This window comes from Marmota flaviventris, chromosome 17 (assembly GCF_047511675.1).
Source record: "Marmota flaviventris isolate mMarFla1 chromosome 17, mMarFla1.hap1, whole genome shotgun sequence".
NCBI classification, from domain to species: domain Eukaryota; kingdom Metazoa; phylum Chordata; class Mammalia; order Rodentia; family Sciuridae; genus Marmota; species Marmota flaviventris.
Genome location: NC_092514.1, coordinates 53,056,393 through 53,072,321, shown reverse-complemented (window position 1 = coordinate 53,072,321; position 15,929 = coordinate 53,056,393). Strand labels below are relative to the sequence as shown.

General features: G+C 45.0%; 1 protein-coding gene across 2 annotated transcripts in view; it reads right to left on the bottom strand.

The window, feature by feature from the left end:
* Znf652 (zinc finger protein 652) overlaps positions 1-3,842 on the bottom strand; it is a 55,472-nt gene extending 51,630 nt beyond the window's left edge. The window contains exon 1 of one of the 2 annotated variants that reach the window (XM_071603811.1): positions 3,796-3,842. The gene's annotated coding sequence lies outside the window, so the exon portion shown is untranslated. Of the gene's footprint in view, positions 1-3,287; positions 3,524-3,795 lie in introns of those variants that run through there. The other variant, XM_027924812.2, reaches the window with a different exon arrangement.
* Positions 3,843-15,929: the final 12,087 nt, after the last annotated feature.

Genomic DNA, 15,929 nt, shown 5'->3' with positions numbered 1-15,929 from the left:
TTTAACAATTCACATTATAGTTTACTTTGACAGACTTCAGCCACTCAAAAATAAAATCACATCAGTAGCATTATTAACCAACTTTCTTTTTCCTGCAGACTTGAAAAGTATTTTCTTACCACACCACAAGAGTACTTCCCATACTTAGAGCAGAAATGGAAACAGCTCTGGGTGTCGAATCAGATCTTGAGGCCACAGTTGCAAAGAGTAGGTGCTGTTTCCCTTGAGTAGGAGCTGCTGATCTGAAACCTCCTAAGGGAAGGGTGTCTGAAGAGGAGTGTTGGAGAAACTGAAGCAAGCTGCTTGTATTAATGAGGACGAACTGCTGGCACCACTACTTCTTAAAAAGTATCTCACTGCTCTGCAATTGTTTTCCAGCTTCCAAGCCCTGAAGCTGGCAGGGAGAGAATGCTGTTCTCACAGCCACATGCGTTATAGGATCAGCTGCTATATGGGCATATGGTTGTTTAACTAGGAAAATGATTGGATAGAAGAGGGTTTACAAAACTAAACCAAGGAACTACACGGTTCCCTGAGATTTGAATGGTCTGTCTGTATACTATGTTGACAAAGAAAAATAGTATATTTGCAACTTTGAAATGGTTTGGGTTTAGCATAGGCAAATCATTTCTGATAGTAAAACTTCAGGTGTGACATGAACAAAAAAAAATGTAACCTGTAATATAAGCCACTTCAAGCATGTACATTAGGTAATAAAAATGCAAATATGCAATCTCAGCATGTTTTCAAATTTCACAGGATATACTTCATAATTATTGAAATAAATGCTATTCTTCAGGTGTGTGGAACAGGTTTTATGCAAGATTCCTACCTTGCCTTCCAAAGTGCCAGTTAAAACCATGAATTCCTTAGACTCTCAGAACCCCAAAATATGCAAAAAGAAATAAAAGAAAATATAAACAAACAAAATATAAAATGAAAAATACTGTCAAAATTATAAACTCCTAGAGAGCTGGGGACTGCTTATTTAACATCACTGCCCATCTTAACACTATCACAAGATTAAATGTCCCTTGATTGAAACATTATTAAAAGACAAAAGCTGAATACAGAGCAATTTAAGCAAAATAACTGATATTTACAATCTTATTGATAGAATGGTGCAAAGTTCATCCCCAGCTCTAGACTCCAAACATGAAGCCCAAATTCCTTAACTACAATTAAAATCCTCCCATTAAAACAAAAATTTTAAATGGTTGATTTTGACGGCACTATTACCTTTAATAAAGATATGAAATCATATTTAACAAAGTTGAAAAAAATTCTCATCGTAGAGCAGGTGCTTTATTATGGGTATGACAAAGCCTCCTTTTAAGAGATCAGATCTAATTTAGCCGACACATACAGATTCCAGGCAGGCATTATAAACAGACTACTTCACTGTTGAAATCTGCTACATTTAGAAGGAGATGCCAGGAACATACAGTATCAATTGGTCACATCTAAACAAATTATTTTGACTCTAGTTTTAACTTTTTCTGAAAGACTCACATTCCCTTTTTAATGGGAAGACGGAGACATAATACCTAACTCACTATAACCAAAGAACAAAACACAAGGCTACATACATATGTTTGTTGTAGTTTACCGCTCAGGGCCAAAGTAACTAATCCTTATAAGAAAAACAAAACACAAAACTCAAATTCCTTTCACTTTTGCATAATGTGGATCATAATCTGAGATCCCAGGAACAGCTTCAAGATGACTATAGTCACATAAAAAATTATGTGTTTATTTCACTGAGAAAGGGGCCCTAAAGGTTTCCATGACCCCAAAGAAAGGTTAGGAACCATGGAAAGAAACATTTCCAGAATTGCTGAAACTTAGCAGTGAACATTTTAAGCAAAATTATACTAAAGACAGTGTCTATCCAAATACATGTGTACAGTGGAGACACAATTAACTAAGCTACCTGGGAGTGCTCTCAATTAGTGCAGTGCACCACTCACAGAACATTCCCACTCTTACATCACTTGCCTTCAGCACCGACACCACACATCCCAGCAACAGCACCTTTCCTTCCCTAAACATATACATGTTGTCAACAAAGCATGTGCTAGTTGCCATTCCCAGAACAATACCGGCCTGGTCATCCTCTGGAAAAACAGAGATCTTCATCCCAAAATATCTCCCGACTTTTATACTACACCTTGACCATAGATGTTAAACATTACAACAAAAAGGATAAAATTCCCACGGCACCATATGTATCTAATGAACTGGGGGAAAAGCATCACTCAGGTGTTGCTGCGGGTCTGCAGGAGATGTACACAAGGAAAACACCATAATAATGATGCTTGAACACTGGGACAATCTGGGGGCAATCAAAGACCGACAAACGCAAGAACATCCTGTAACAAGATTGTGGAAAGCACCCTCCTCCAAAGGCGAAGGCACATTCCTTTGATTGGCACAAGCCATTCTCACAATGGATCCGCGATGACAGGGGCTGCTCTGCAATCAGGAAGTGTGCGTTTGTATGTGGGGGTGGGTAGGTGGGATTCTCTAGATGTGATCAAAGAGTGGTCCACTTCAAAAAAGAATACACAGGATCTTAAATCCTGAAGACGGACTTCGAGGTGAGGGAGGGGCAGTTATTATTTGTACAGAAGGCATCCCTCGACAATGAACATGTTACGTGGAGAAGTAACGGGGGTGTCACTACCTTTGGTGTCTCGGATCTGAGACTCTTCAGCAGAGCCTGATTGGCGGGGAGGAGGAGGTGGGGGTGGAGAAAGGTCTGCATTACCCACTGGGGTGAGAGTGGGGCTGCTGGTGGCGGGTGCACATCAGATGCATGTTGTCCCCGGTGGCACAATACTCCTGGGGGCTGGAGGTTTGGGCGCAGCCACAGGGCGGGGAAGGCAGTGAGTGCAAGCTACCAGCTGCAGGGCAAGAGAACGCTCGCAAGAGAACCGGTGCAAACCTCCCCTCTGCCCGCTAACCCATGCCACCCCAGCCTCCCCTCAGGCCTCGGGGCAAGTGGACTCGTTGCAATACTGCAACCAAGCCCAGGTCCGTGAAGGAGGGGGCGAAAGGGCAAGAGCGGGACGCCCCCGGCCCAAGCTCGGTGCCAGAGGAGCGCAGCGCCGGGGCCTCCCCGCCGGATGGGGGCTGCTCCGGCCTAGTGCACGCAGCTGCCTCGGCGCAGCGTTAGCCGGTCCCCAGAGCCCGGCCCGGCGCGGCGGGCGGCGGAGAGGAAGGTCTGCTGCCAGGGGCGCCGCCGCGGCGGTGGCGAGTGCGCGGGGGAAGGGGCCCCTACTCACCCGGGCCGGCCGCCTCCGCCTCCGCCGCCTCGACCGCTGCCTCGGCGGTCCATCCCTGCGGCTGGGGGCCTGTAGCCGCGGCGCTCGAGTAACCACCGCCGGCGGGGCCGGCCCCTCCCCCCTGCCCAACGTATGCGCTCAGGGCCGCTCCTCAGACCCGGCCTCGGCTGCCGCCGCCGCCGCCGCCGCCGCAGCGCTACGTGGCCGCCGCTCCGACGTCTCGCGACTCCCTTCCGAGCGCGCGAGGGCGAGCGGGGCCGGCGGGGCGGGCGGCGCGCGGGGCGGGCGACAGAGGAGGGGGTGTGCGTGTGTGGATGTGTGTGTGCGAGAGGGGGGGCAGGGAGGGAGGCGAGAGAGCGCGCGCGCGTGCCCGAGGCCCCTGCGCTCGCCGGCCCCCCCGCCCGGCAGGGATCCCGATACCTCCCTCCGCCCGCCCCCCCTCCCCCGGCATCCCGGCTGCGGGGAGCGGCGGCGCGCATGCGCAGCCCTTGGGCCGGCCCTGGCGCACCTTTTCTCCCTCCTGCCACATTGTGAGCGCTCAGCGGCGCAGATAACCGCCGACTATCCGCTCCACCCCCGCCCTCGCCCACTCCGCCCACTCCCGAGCGCCCAGGTAAAGGCGTGGGCTGCGCATGCGTGCTGGTCCCCGTGGGTCGGGGGGCGTGGTTGCTGAAAGGAAGCCGAAATGCGGAGTAGGAGGGAGTTGTGTGCTGGCAGTGTGCGATTCCACGAAATTGGGATTAGGGAAAAGTAAAGTGAAAATAGGGGCAAAAATAGAAAAGTAGGCCGAGTGGAAGTAAAAGCGCTTATAGAATAAAAATTTAAAACTTGATTGCTGGCCTCATTACTGGAGGGCAGTTAGTGACAGGACAGAAATAACAAGATACAAGATGCGAGCAGTAGTGATCGTTCATGAGATGACTGGGTTGGTTAATAAAAACTGAAGCAACTTAAAGATTGCCAGGGTGGTCAGAAAAACAGGTTTAGAGCTGCATTAGTCCTATAGTCAGGAATAGGGAAAGCTGTGTGTGCTGGAGACCCAGAGATGCTGCAAGAAAGGAAATCTCCATTGTAAGTATTACAGCATTATGACTAATTAGCTATTAATCATTAATATAATTAATGATGCTATTAGCTAACAAGGTAGCGTTTATCCAAGTTCAGAGCCAAGAGAGAGTGTCCATAATTGAAAGTGTGTAGGGTATAGGGAGAGGAAATGATTTGGCAAGCTGAAGGTCCAAGTTAGAAAAGACCAATGCAATAACCCTGAGGTCAGGATGACCCTCTCCCACCATAAATCAAACTTCCCAGAAGTTGTCCAGTCTTGTCTTAATTGAAACTCCTTGCGTTATTAAAAGCACACAACTAATGTTATTGCCTTAAGGCTGACCTCAGTAACACGTAAACATTTTCAGTACAGGTACAGCTACTTTTCTTCAAAACAGAACACCCCAAAAAAATATCCTGCAGGGAGTAAAATGACCTGAGGCCAGACAAAATCAAGGAAGAGATTGAAACTTTACAAATAAAGGGGTCCAAGAGCTGACTCCATCCTTGGCCCCTTCCAAAAACAGATGCTTGGCTTTTATTACACTTGAACTCCAGACTTCAGGGATCATACTTTTGGCAACTTTTGGTCATTTTCTTCAGTAGTGAGTATTTTACTGGATTAACACTAAAAATTATATTTCATCAGCTAAAAAAATCATCAGGCAGAACAGGAGGAATTATGTGTTAGTAATAAAAGGAGAGACTCTAACGCAATGTAAGAAAGAAATTAGTGCCTGTGGGGGTTGGTGAACCCAGAATGTTTGAGATGTCTATTTGGACACTTGATCCATTGCCCCCCTCCCCCGCCACCAAGATCAGAGTATCCTGCTTGGAAGAGGGTTATGCAGAGTGATGGCCAAAGAACAAATTGACCTTCCAAGTGCTATGACTCTCTGAAGGACTGCTAGTTATTGCAATAGTAATAATATTACTTTGCATTTGAAGAGTGCTTCATGGCTTTTGCAGGGAGGTTATGTCTATCATTTCATCAGATCTCCTAACAATCCTGCAAGTCAGAGAGGACAGGTATTATTTCCAATGAAGGAAGTTCAGGCCAGGAATGTTTTAATGGCTCAGCCAAAGTCATCCAACCTAGTAAACAAAGGAGCCAGACCAGGGTTTCCTGATTCCCAATGGGCTGGTCTTTCAGAGGGTCTGATAAAATTGCCACATCTTTTGGAATGAAAATAAGTGTTCTTAACAAATAGTAAAAATAATTCTAACATTCAAATCTACTTCTGCGTCTTCTTTATTTAATTTTTACCCCTTCCTTCCCTCTCTCTTGCCCCTGTGAAACTTTGGGAGGCTTTGGGCCTCAGGACTATCTAGCAAGGTCCCTTTTTAGAAATTCCAATTCCTCTGTTTTCTAACTCTTTTCCATCCACCCACCACAGGGAGAGGGCTGCCAACAGTGTTACCAATTCAACACGAAAAGGGCTAGTTCCAGGGCCTCCCTTGATCAGCTAGCTGTTGACACTGCAACTTGACATTAATCAACATTTAGCACTCACATCTGACCTTATTGGAAGATCAAGCTTCTGTCATTTTGATATCCTGGCCTTGGATAGTTCTTCACTAACTTTTTTTCACTAAGACAGTGGGTAGAAACCAGCAGACCCAATTTTTTAACTAGAATCATTGCGTTGAAAAGTTCTGTACACTTTGAGATTCCTTAAAAAGTTCATACATGTAATTTCAACAGTAGTAGAGATATCTGGCTCCTATAAAGTGAACTGGTTAGACTGATATGAGCTCCCTGCTCATAGCATTTCCTCATTGCTGAGTTTCCAGGGCTGTATCCTCAGTGGAACATAGTTCTTACCACCTGTACTTATATAAGGACAGTACCTCTGACTTTGTTTGCCTATCGACTGATACACCCCCATTCTACAATACCAACTTGGAGTCAGAGTCCTGGTCATGACCTTTGCTCAATCATTTCACCCTTTAAGCTTTGTAAAAAGAGGGGACTATATGATCCTCTAGATCTGATACCTAGGATTTTACTCTAGAGAATAACTGTGTTCAATCATATATCGCAATTATATTCTTTCCTAAGAATCACTATTCAATTCTCATCCCTAAGCCCTTCCCTACAGTAAACAGTCACTTTTATAGAATAGATAAAGCTTTCCTAGAGTCCCCCTTTTTACTCACTTTTTTCTCATTTCTCTAAGTGATAATGTCCAGAGACAGCTCAGAAAGCTGAATTTTCTTGTCTTTTCAGCCATAAGGTTTGTATGTGGACGTGTATACTTGCACAGTGTATGTGTATACCCGTTCTTGAAGGGCCATGGCCATGTGTACCTTCACTCTGTTCCCTCTCACCTCCCACTAGCCCCACTTGAATTTTAGTGAAAAGTTAAATTCCAGGATGGTCTAGAAGAAACAAAGAGAATCCACTAAAAATGCAGGATATATTAATGTAGCTATAGAGATAAGGAGGCTGTTGGAAGAGCCAATGTCATGTAGGTGGAAAGTTTGGTTTTAGCTGTAGCTTCCTTCCACCTTAATAATACCCCCTTCTCCTGACAGCTGGCATGGCAGCGTAGTCTGGGACCATACCCTGCAGCTGTATTCCCTGTGCATCTGTTTCTCCCTTTGAAACATCTCAGACTTTGAATTCTAATTACTCTGTATCCTTATAATCAAAGTGCATTTTATAATTTTTTGAAAACCATATTTAAGCTGGTACAGTGATATACACCTGTAATCCCAGCAACTCAGGAGGCTGAGGCTGGAGGATCGCAAGTTCAAGGCCAGCCTCAGTAACTTTGCAAGATCCTGTCTCAATTTTTTTTTTTTTTTTAAAGATGGGATGGGGGTGAGATGGAGAGTTGGAGATGTAGCTAAGTGGTAAAATTCCTTGGGGTTCAGTCTTTAGTTAGTCACTCTCTCCCCACTGCAACCCCCACACAAAATGTGACGATCTCTACAAGTATTTCTCCTAAGTTATTTCATTTAACCCTTCCCTCAGCCCTGTAAGGTAGGAAGGACAGAAAATGTTGGGTTTTTTTTCAGCAGCCAATAAAAATGAAGCCCTGGGCCTTGGGATGCAGACCTGTTATAGAGCATTTGCTTAGCATGCCCCAGGCCCTGGGTTCCATCCCTAGTTGGGGGGGGGGGGGAGTCTGATCTTAAAGGTCAGTGGCCAGAACCAAAACCTTGATTTCTGGGTCCAAGTCCAGGACTTCTCTGTGACACTATACTTCAGCCCTTTGCTGGATACCATACAAAGCAAATTAAACAGATGTGGTCTCTGACCTCTGAAAGTTTGGATTCAAATGGACAACCCTTTTGCTGGCAAACATAAAAGGACAAAGTGATTTACAGTTGAATCACACAATAAACAAATTAGTTAAATAGATAAGGCAAGGCATGTTCACCTAGTCTACTGATGTTCTTGTAATTCCAGTGGAGTAGAAAGGACAGTGTTAATAAGACTAAGGTTTGGGGCCAGTCCCATTTTGCCTGCTTGCTTTTGCATATGGAAAAATATTTGTAACTGCACTGTGAATTTACTTCCTTGTCTTTAATGTTGTGTGAACCTCCCTGAGCATCTACCAAATGTAAGGGATCACAAGGTGAATCAAAGGCCATTAAGAAATCATCTCTGCCCTCCAGCAACATCTTCAGCCATTTCCTGAATTTAAACCTCTGTGAGAAAAGTGTCAGTTACCCTGCACTACCATGGATTCCACTGAGATAATGGACTCAATACCCATCCTGTCTTTAGTAGGCTTGCAAGTCATCCTTACTCATGCCAGATAGCCAGTTAGGTGGACTTTTGAATTTGGGAGACATTAGTCCCATCGTAGAGAAATGAGGCCACTATCACCCCACCTGTAATACCTTAGTTTCCTGGATATCTAAGCAAAAGCAGAAAGGAACCCTGGGGTTAGCAGAGCTGGGACCTGAGGGAAAGAACATCTTCCTATCTCTAAGTAAACTGCTGGTAGCCCAGTTCCTCCCTTAAGGTTTTCTGCCTCGGTCTGTCTATTGCAGCGAGATCCAAGGCAGTAAGGCCCAAGGTGTGTGTGAGTCTTCAAAGACGCTCACAGATTCTTTTAGGCAGCACGCTTAATTGTTGTCTGTAATTGATGTGACATATGCCCCAGAGGCATGCACTGAGGTCCAATTGAGATGTTTTTTTTAAAAAATGGAATTAATTAATTAAAGAGGGCAGCTGCACAGGGCTGGGAGTGAGTGCCAAACTCTGTAACACTAAACCTGCCAACCCACCCAACCGGCCTCACCACCCAAGGCACAGCCCTGGGATTCTCATGAAGGTGGGATGGGAGACCTGGTAAAGCAGTGTGGGAAGCGGGGGCTGCTGGGAGAGGGGTAGGACTCGGGGGTCCCTCTCCTAGCTTCCACGACCCCCAAAAGTCTTGGCTTTCAAGAACTGTTTGGAGTGGGGGAACTAGGTACCTGCAGAAAAGTGAAGGGAAAGTCAAGGGGAGGTTTGTGGAAGCAGAGGGACTGGAAGGGGAGGAGGAGTGGTTGGCAGGAACAGGAATGATGGAGGCCTTGGGGTGGAGCTGAGAGGATCATCCAGAGGAGGGCTTTTGTGGGCAGAGTCGGAGGAGGCAGAGCCCAGAAGTGGGGATGTGGGGGCCGAAACATGGTGCCTGAGGGTTCTACATTCAGAGACAGTATTAATTAAACCCCTGACCTCAGGTCATTAACAAAGCTGTGGCAGCTTTTCATAGGAGTCGGGTTAATAACAATAATAACAATAATAATAATAATTAAAGATAATGAGACCTTATCTGGAGCAAGTTTTTCCTAGAGATTTTAGGCATTAAGTCATTAGTTCCCCTGGCCCTGAGGGGACACCTTTTCCTAAAAAGTTAGTGGGGGTGTGAGAGGACAAAGAAGATCCTTGTGCACCTGAGGACCCCGAGCATCCCATTGCCAGTTCTCAAGGTCTGCTGCCCTCGGCTGGGAAGCTTCATTCTTTTTCACAGGAATAAAATTCAGGGTTTCTTTAGGGCTTCATAAACTGTTAGAATCTTTTGCATTATTTAAAATCTGAAAGGATAGCGGGTAGAAATTGCCACCACAAGACGCCTAAACAATTTTGATGTGACCACTCAAGTCCCATCTGACAGCACAGCTGAACATTATGCTGCAGAGAAGAGCCACCTCTGGTACGCTGTGGGGTGAGGCCCTGTGACTGGCTCCGGGCTGACAGCCTTCAAACTCTCTGAGCCCAAGGAGGGAAATTCAGAAAGAACGCTGGAGGGAGGTAAAAAGAGGAGGGTTTTTTATTTGTCTGTTTTTGTTTTTGTTTTCCTAGTTTGGAGGAGTTGAGGGGGAAGGAACCTGGGAGCAAAAGCCTGAGCAAAACTTCATGCCCAGAGAAACAAGCTTGGCAGATTCGACTATAACAGGAGTTACTACAACCCCGGTGCCGTGATGCATGCTTGTAATCCCAGTAGCTCGAGAGGCTGAGGCAGGAGGATTGTAAGTTCAAAACCAGAACTTACAATCAGAAACTTAGCAAGGCCCTAGGCAACACAGCAAGACCCTGTCTGTAAATAAAATATAAAAAAGGGTTGGAGTTGTGGCTTAGAGGTTAAATGCTCCTGAAAACAACAACAACAACAAAACAGTAGTTACTACAAATTATATGCACCCAATCCAAGGACAGACTTCTGTGCACATCCCATAGTTGGTGACAGTTGTCACTATCGCTCTAGTCAGGTTTCAAAGACAGCAATACATAGCATGCATTGTATAGCACCTTTTAAAAAATAAAAGAGCAACAACAAAATCTCAATATACTCCAACAGAACAAGTATCCTGAGGGTAGGTAGATCTAATGAAGAGGCAGGTGAGATCCAGAGCAGGAGCTGTATTTGTCTGAATTCATATCATGAAAAACAGAGTTGGGCAGCAGAAGAACCTATGTCATGAAAGGAACGGGGCCAGTCCCACTCTTCTGGCCCTGAGATCTTCACCATCTCTCTTGAACCGTAGCCTTCCCTTTCTTCCTTGTATTACTACAAAGTCGTCTGTAAGAAGGAACTAGAACTTTCAGGGATTGAAAACCAATCTACCTTGTTGATTGCATAAGAGAACACACAGTAAAGTATTCAGTGCAGAAGCTGGAGAATGGAATGTTCTGGTTAATTAAATAATCTGGCTAACAAAGTACTATTCAACACATAGTAATATTTGGGATATACTTACATTAAAATTATTCATTGTTTATCTGAGACTCAAGTTAAACTGGGTGTCTTCTGTTTTATCTGGCAACACTGCCTGCAGGTAAACCACTAGGAGATTCATATCCACTCCTGGGAATTCTCTAGAGAAAAAAAACAACAGGTTCATCCATACTAACTAGGAAATGGGCACAGAAAACATGTATTAGGGAAGGAAGGGAGCCAGAGCCAGGTGTCTACCGACTCCGAGAAGCACACTCATCATCACACTGGGTGCCTGGGTAAGATGTGCCAGGTCTTTAACTGGCCTGAAGAAGTTGTTGTCAAGCCAAGAAGTTGTTTTGGAAATCTCAGGAAAGGAAGTTTAAAATAAATATACTCTTTAATCCCACCCCACCATGAAACGGGGATAGATAGAATAGATTATAGCTCTTGGTTCTCTTTTTTTTTATGTTTTTAGTTGCAGATGGATACAATGCCCTTATTTTACTTATTTATTTTTTAATGTGGTGCTGAGGATCAAACCCAGTGCCTCACATATGCAAGGCAAGCACTCTACCACTGAGCCACAACCCCAGCCCAAGCCCCCCTTGGTTCTTTCTCTTTTTTTTAATATTTATTTTTTAGTATTCGGCGGACACAACATCTTTGTTTGTATGTGGTGCCGAGGATCGAACCCGGGTCGCACGTATGCCAGGCAAGCGCGCTACAGCTTGAGCCACATCCCCAGCCCCTTGGTTCTTTCTTTTTTTTAAATATTTTTGTAGTTGTAGATGGACAGAATGTCTGTATTTGCTTATTTTTATGTGGAGCTAAGGATCAAACCCAGTGCCTCACCCATGCAGGCAAGTGCTCTGCCACTGAGCTACAGCCCCAGCCCCAAGCAGGTGAGTGTTGTCCTGAGCAGTGCAGTGCCAATCAGAGTGGCCACATGTTTCCTCTGTGCCCCAAACTCCCTGGTGCCTGGATACCTCCTTCCCTATAATGCCAGTCCCGTAGGAAACTTGGTTCTGCTCTGCATGGCATTGAGTATGAATATCTTCTGACCAGGTCTCGGTTTTTAGCACTTACTAAGCACCAAGAGATTCCTAATTTATTGAATGCTTTCTACTGTCCTAAGTGTCACCTCTGTTATCCCATACAATCCTTCCAGCTAGGAATAAAGTAGATATTCCTGTTTTAGAGATGAAGAAATCAAGCCACAGAGAAAGTAAGTAGGAAATGATATAAGGTCACCTAGCTGTTAAGTGGCAGAGTCAGGATTGATCCTGGGTGGTCAGATTCCTGCACTCTAGCTCTTCTAAACAGTGCCATACTAAACAGCACCCAATTCTATCACATCATGCTCCTGCTCAGAATTCTTTAGTGGCTCCTCTGGTGAGCAGAATAATGGTCCCCAAGATGCCCACACCTGAATCTCTGAATCTCTGAAACCTGTGAATATGGCTAACAGGACTTTGCTAATATGCTTAAATTTAAGAGATGCAGAGATTAGCCTGCATTACCTGGTGATCCCAGTGTAATTATAAGGGTCTTTAGAAAAGGGGGTTCAGGAGTGTTGGAATCAGAGAAGGAGATGTGACTGCAGGCACAAAAGTTAAGTTGTATGATTGCTGCTTTGAAGATGAAGCTGAACTTGAACCAAAAAGCATGTCTCCACCACCACCTTAGAAGCGGAAATAGGCAAAGAACTGATTCTCTCTCCTATCCTCCAGAAGGACTCTGTTTCTTCTGGAACAACCCTGCCAACACCTCAATTTTAGCCCAGTGAGTGACCTCCAGAACTGTATGATAATATGTTTGTGTTGTTTTAAGCCACTAGATTCTTGGTGATTTCTTACAGCAGAGGGAGGAAATGAATACAGCTCCCCACTGATTAGAAGGAAATCTGAGCTTCTTTGCAGGACAATCAGGGCCTTGTGCCATCTGGTCCTTGCCTAGATGCCTAACTGGTCTCATCTCCCCTGGCTCCCCTGTGCTTTACAAATAGAACATCGCCAGCATCCTCAAGAGACCTTGCCCTTTCTGACTTCCTTGCCTTTAGGGGTACTGAGTTTTCCACCTGGAACACCTCTCCTTACTTGTTTATCTGGCAAGCTCCTTATTCTTTATGTCTCAGCTCAAACAATGCCTCCTCTGGGAAACCTTTCCTACTTGCCCCTGGAGGGCCTTGGGACTGCTTTCCCTGTACCCCTGCTGCATTTTTTTTATCCATTCCTGTTAAAGCAGCAGTTGTATATTTTAAAGACCTATCTATTCCCTCCCTGGACTATATGCTTTTCATCTTTGGGCTTCTTTCATACCCAGCATGGTCCCCAGCACATCAAATGAAGGTCCTCAGGGACTAGAGCTCTTATCCTGACTGCCAGTGTGCCCTGGGCCAGTAATACTGCCCTCTGGCCCCCTTTCTCCATCAGTGGCATGCCCTGAGTGAACTGTTCCTTCCCTTCCCTAGTGAGACATGAGGACAAAGAAAACCAGAGGGGCTGGGATTGTGGCTCAGCAGTAGAGCGCTCACCTAGCATGGGCGGGACCCGGGTTTCATCCTCAGCACCACCTAAAAATAAAGGTATTGTGTTATTAAAAAAGAAAGAAAGCCAGACATGAGATGCTTCCATTTCAATGAAGAAAAAGGTGCTTATCAAAGTGTGATATTCCACCTGTTCCCATGGTATATAATGCTTCCTCTCCACATCTCCATCTCTTCGACTGGGGAAACAGGTCTAGAGGCAAGCTTCATGATGCTAAGAGCCATGTCTGCTTCTCACCTCTTTATGTCCCCAGCATCGAGAGTGTTTGTTACTCTCAGGTGACTTCTCTGGTACTGGTTGAAGATCCTAGAGGAGACTTTCCCACATTCTTTGTATTCACAGTTTCTCTCTGAGGTGTGTGCTGATGTTGGGTATCATCTGAAGCAAAGGTTTTCCCAGTCACTACATTCAGTGCTTGAGTATTGAGTAAAGTGTCCTTTAAAACTCCCCTGAGGATTCTCCCATGGACATATCCAGAGATGGGGATGTCCAGAAAGAATCTTTTGATGTATAGGATGGTTAGTTACTCCATCCCATAAAGACTGATGTCCATTTTTTATGGCTCTGAATGTTTTCTCCAGTGTGAATTCTCTCAAGTTTAATGAGAAGCGAAAAGCAAATAAAGGTCTCCATAAAAGCCTGTTATGCATACGTCCCTGTACTCAGTGTTCTGAGGGATTTTAAACTGTAAGGCATGGCCAGGTACAGTAGTTCATTCCTGTAATCTCAGTGACTTAGGAAATGGATGCAAGGAGGATCAAAAGTTGAAGGCCAGCCTAAACACCTTAATAAGACCCATCAGCAATTTATTTAGCAAGACACTGTCTCCAAACAAAAAACTAAAAGGGCTGGGGATGGAGCTCCAAGGTGCAGTGCTGCTGGGTTGTTCAATCCTCAGTACAAATGTAAAATAAAGCATGGTCTCAGCCCTCTAGATGTTTTGCAAACTGGTTGGGGAGACAAGACTCATGCATGTTATATAGCTGGAGAATAAGAGACATGGTATAATCAATCTGCACAATTTGGTGTAATTAAGTAGAAATTCAGAGAAAGAGTTCAACTGGAGCTTGACTACATGGTAGAGGAGGCATGAAGTGTGTAACACTTCAACTGACAGGATGGTCGGGTGTTGGCTGAAAGAGTAAAGGGGAAACACAGGAAACCAAGAAGGAAGGGAGGATAAGAAGCAAGGGGGAAGCCGGACAGGAGGATCATGAGTTCAAAACCAGCCTCAGCAATGGCGAGGCACTAAGCAATTCAGTGAGACCCTATCTCTAAATAAAATACAAAATAGGGCTGGAAATGTGGCTCAGGGGTTGAGTGCCCCTGAGTTCAATTCCCAATAAAAAAGAAGGGTGGGGGAGAGGAAGAAAGGAAGGAAGGAAAACAAAGGAGGAAGGAAGAACTTCTCTTGCTTTGTAGAGATTTGCCCTTTGATTTAGGAAATTTCCACACACTTAGGGCAGCAGGCTTTGAACGTTTTATTTCTCTGATGCCTCTCTCACTGTGGAGCCTGAGTCACTTTCATTTTTGCCAGGCACACCTAAAAAGGAACATTTTAAAGCTATGCTTCATATGCATAGCGCTGTCTCCCCTGGCATTCTTGGGATCCATCCCAGTTCCACCACCAGGAATGTTCCACCTGGGGGCCAATGTGCCTTGGTGACAGAAGCAACAGGTGGGTGAGAATACTCCCACTTAGGAGAGGGCCACAGGAGAGCTCTGGGAGGCTTTGGGTCAGCATGTCTGAGCCCTCTATCTGTTCTCCAATCACCATCCACCCTCTAAAAAATGTTCATGTGGGATGTTGACACTTGAGAAAATGAGGATCATCGATACAAAAGCTTTTTTAAAAAATATTTTGTTTTTTTTTTTTTAGTTGTAATTGGTCACAATTATTTATTTATTTATTTATTTTATTTTATTTATTTTTTTAAGAGAGAGAATTTTTTAATATTTATTTTTTAGTTTTCGGTGGATACAACATCTTTATTTTTTTATTTTTATGTGGTGCTGAGGATCGAACCCAGCGCCCGGCGCATGCCAGGCAAGCGCGATACCGCTTGAGCCACATCCCCAGCCCTTTATTTTATTTTTATGCGGTGCTGAGGCTCAAACCCAGCGCCCCCACATGTGCTAGGTGAGCGCCGTACCGCTGAGCCACAAACCCAGTCCTACAAAGCCTTTTTATGTCAGTTTTATAAGAGTTTTTATGGAGCATTTGGAGTAGAGAATATACAAGGCAATATAACCTGGCCTTATTTTCTCCATTCCACAGGCAATGGCAGACAAGCAAGAGGGTGGAATTTCGGGCATCTCACCTTGGTTAGAGAGTTGGAAGATTTTTTTTTTTTCTCATTTAGAGTGGTTACACTCTGACTACCCATTAAACAACTGCATGTGAAGGGTCAGAGGCTTTCTTCGTGGGTGAGTCTCAGAAACACGGCCGCTCCACCTGTCACCGCAGTTTAGTCAGAACAGAGGAGAGTAGATTTCACATCTTGAATGATGGCTACTTTCAGGGGAGGTGCTCTGGGCTGGTATTTCTATTTCCTAACACGGTGAAATCCTGAGTACCTTTTATAGCCTCTCACAATTTCATTGTCCAAAGGGTTTGTTTTAACGTGGATTTCTTAGATTCTAAATTCTGTCCCTGATTTCTCTGTCACTTCCAGAGGACAGGAATTCAGGAAGGGAGAGACCTCACCCATAGGGGTAGAACAGACTGGCAACCAGTCTGTTCTGGGCCTTGCCATGTGGATATCCTGTTGGAACATTCTACATTTCTCCCCAGCAAGGCATGATCTGCGACAATGTGAAGAACCCAAAGCCAAGGTGTAAACACAGCTCATCGGGACTCTCAGGGACCCCACATGTTGCCCTGTATG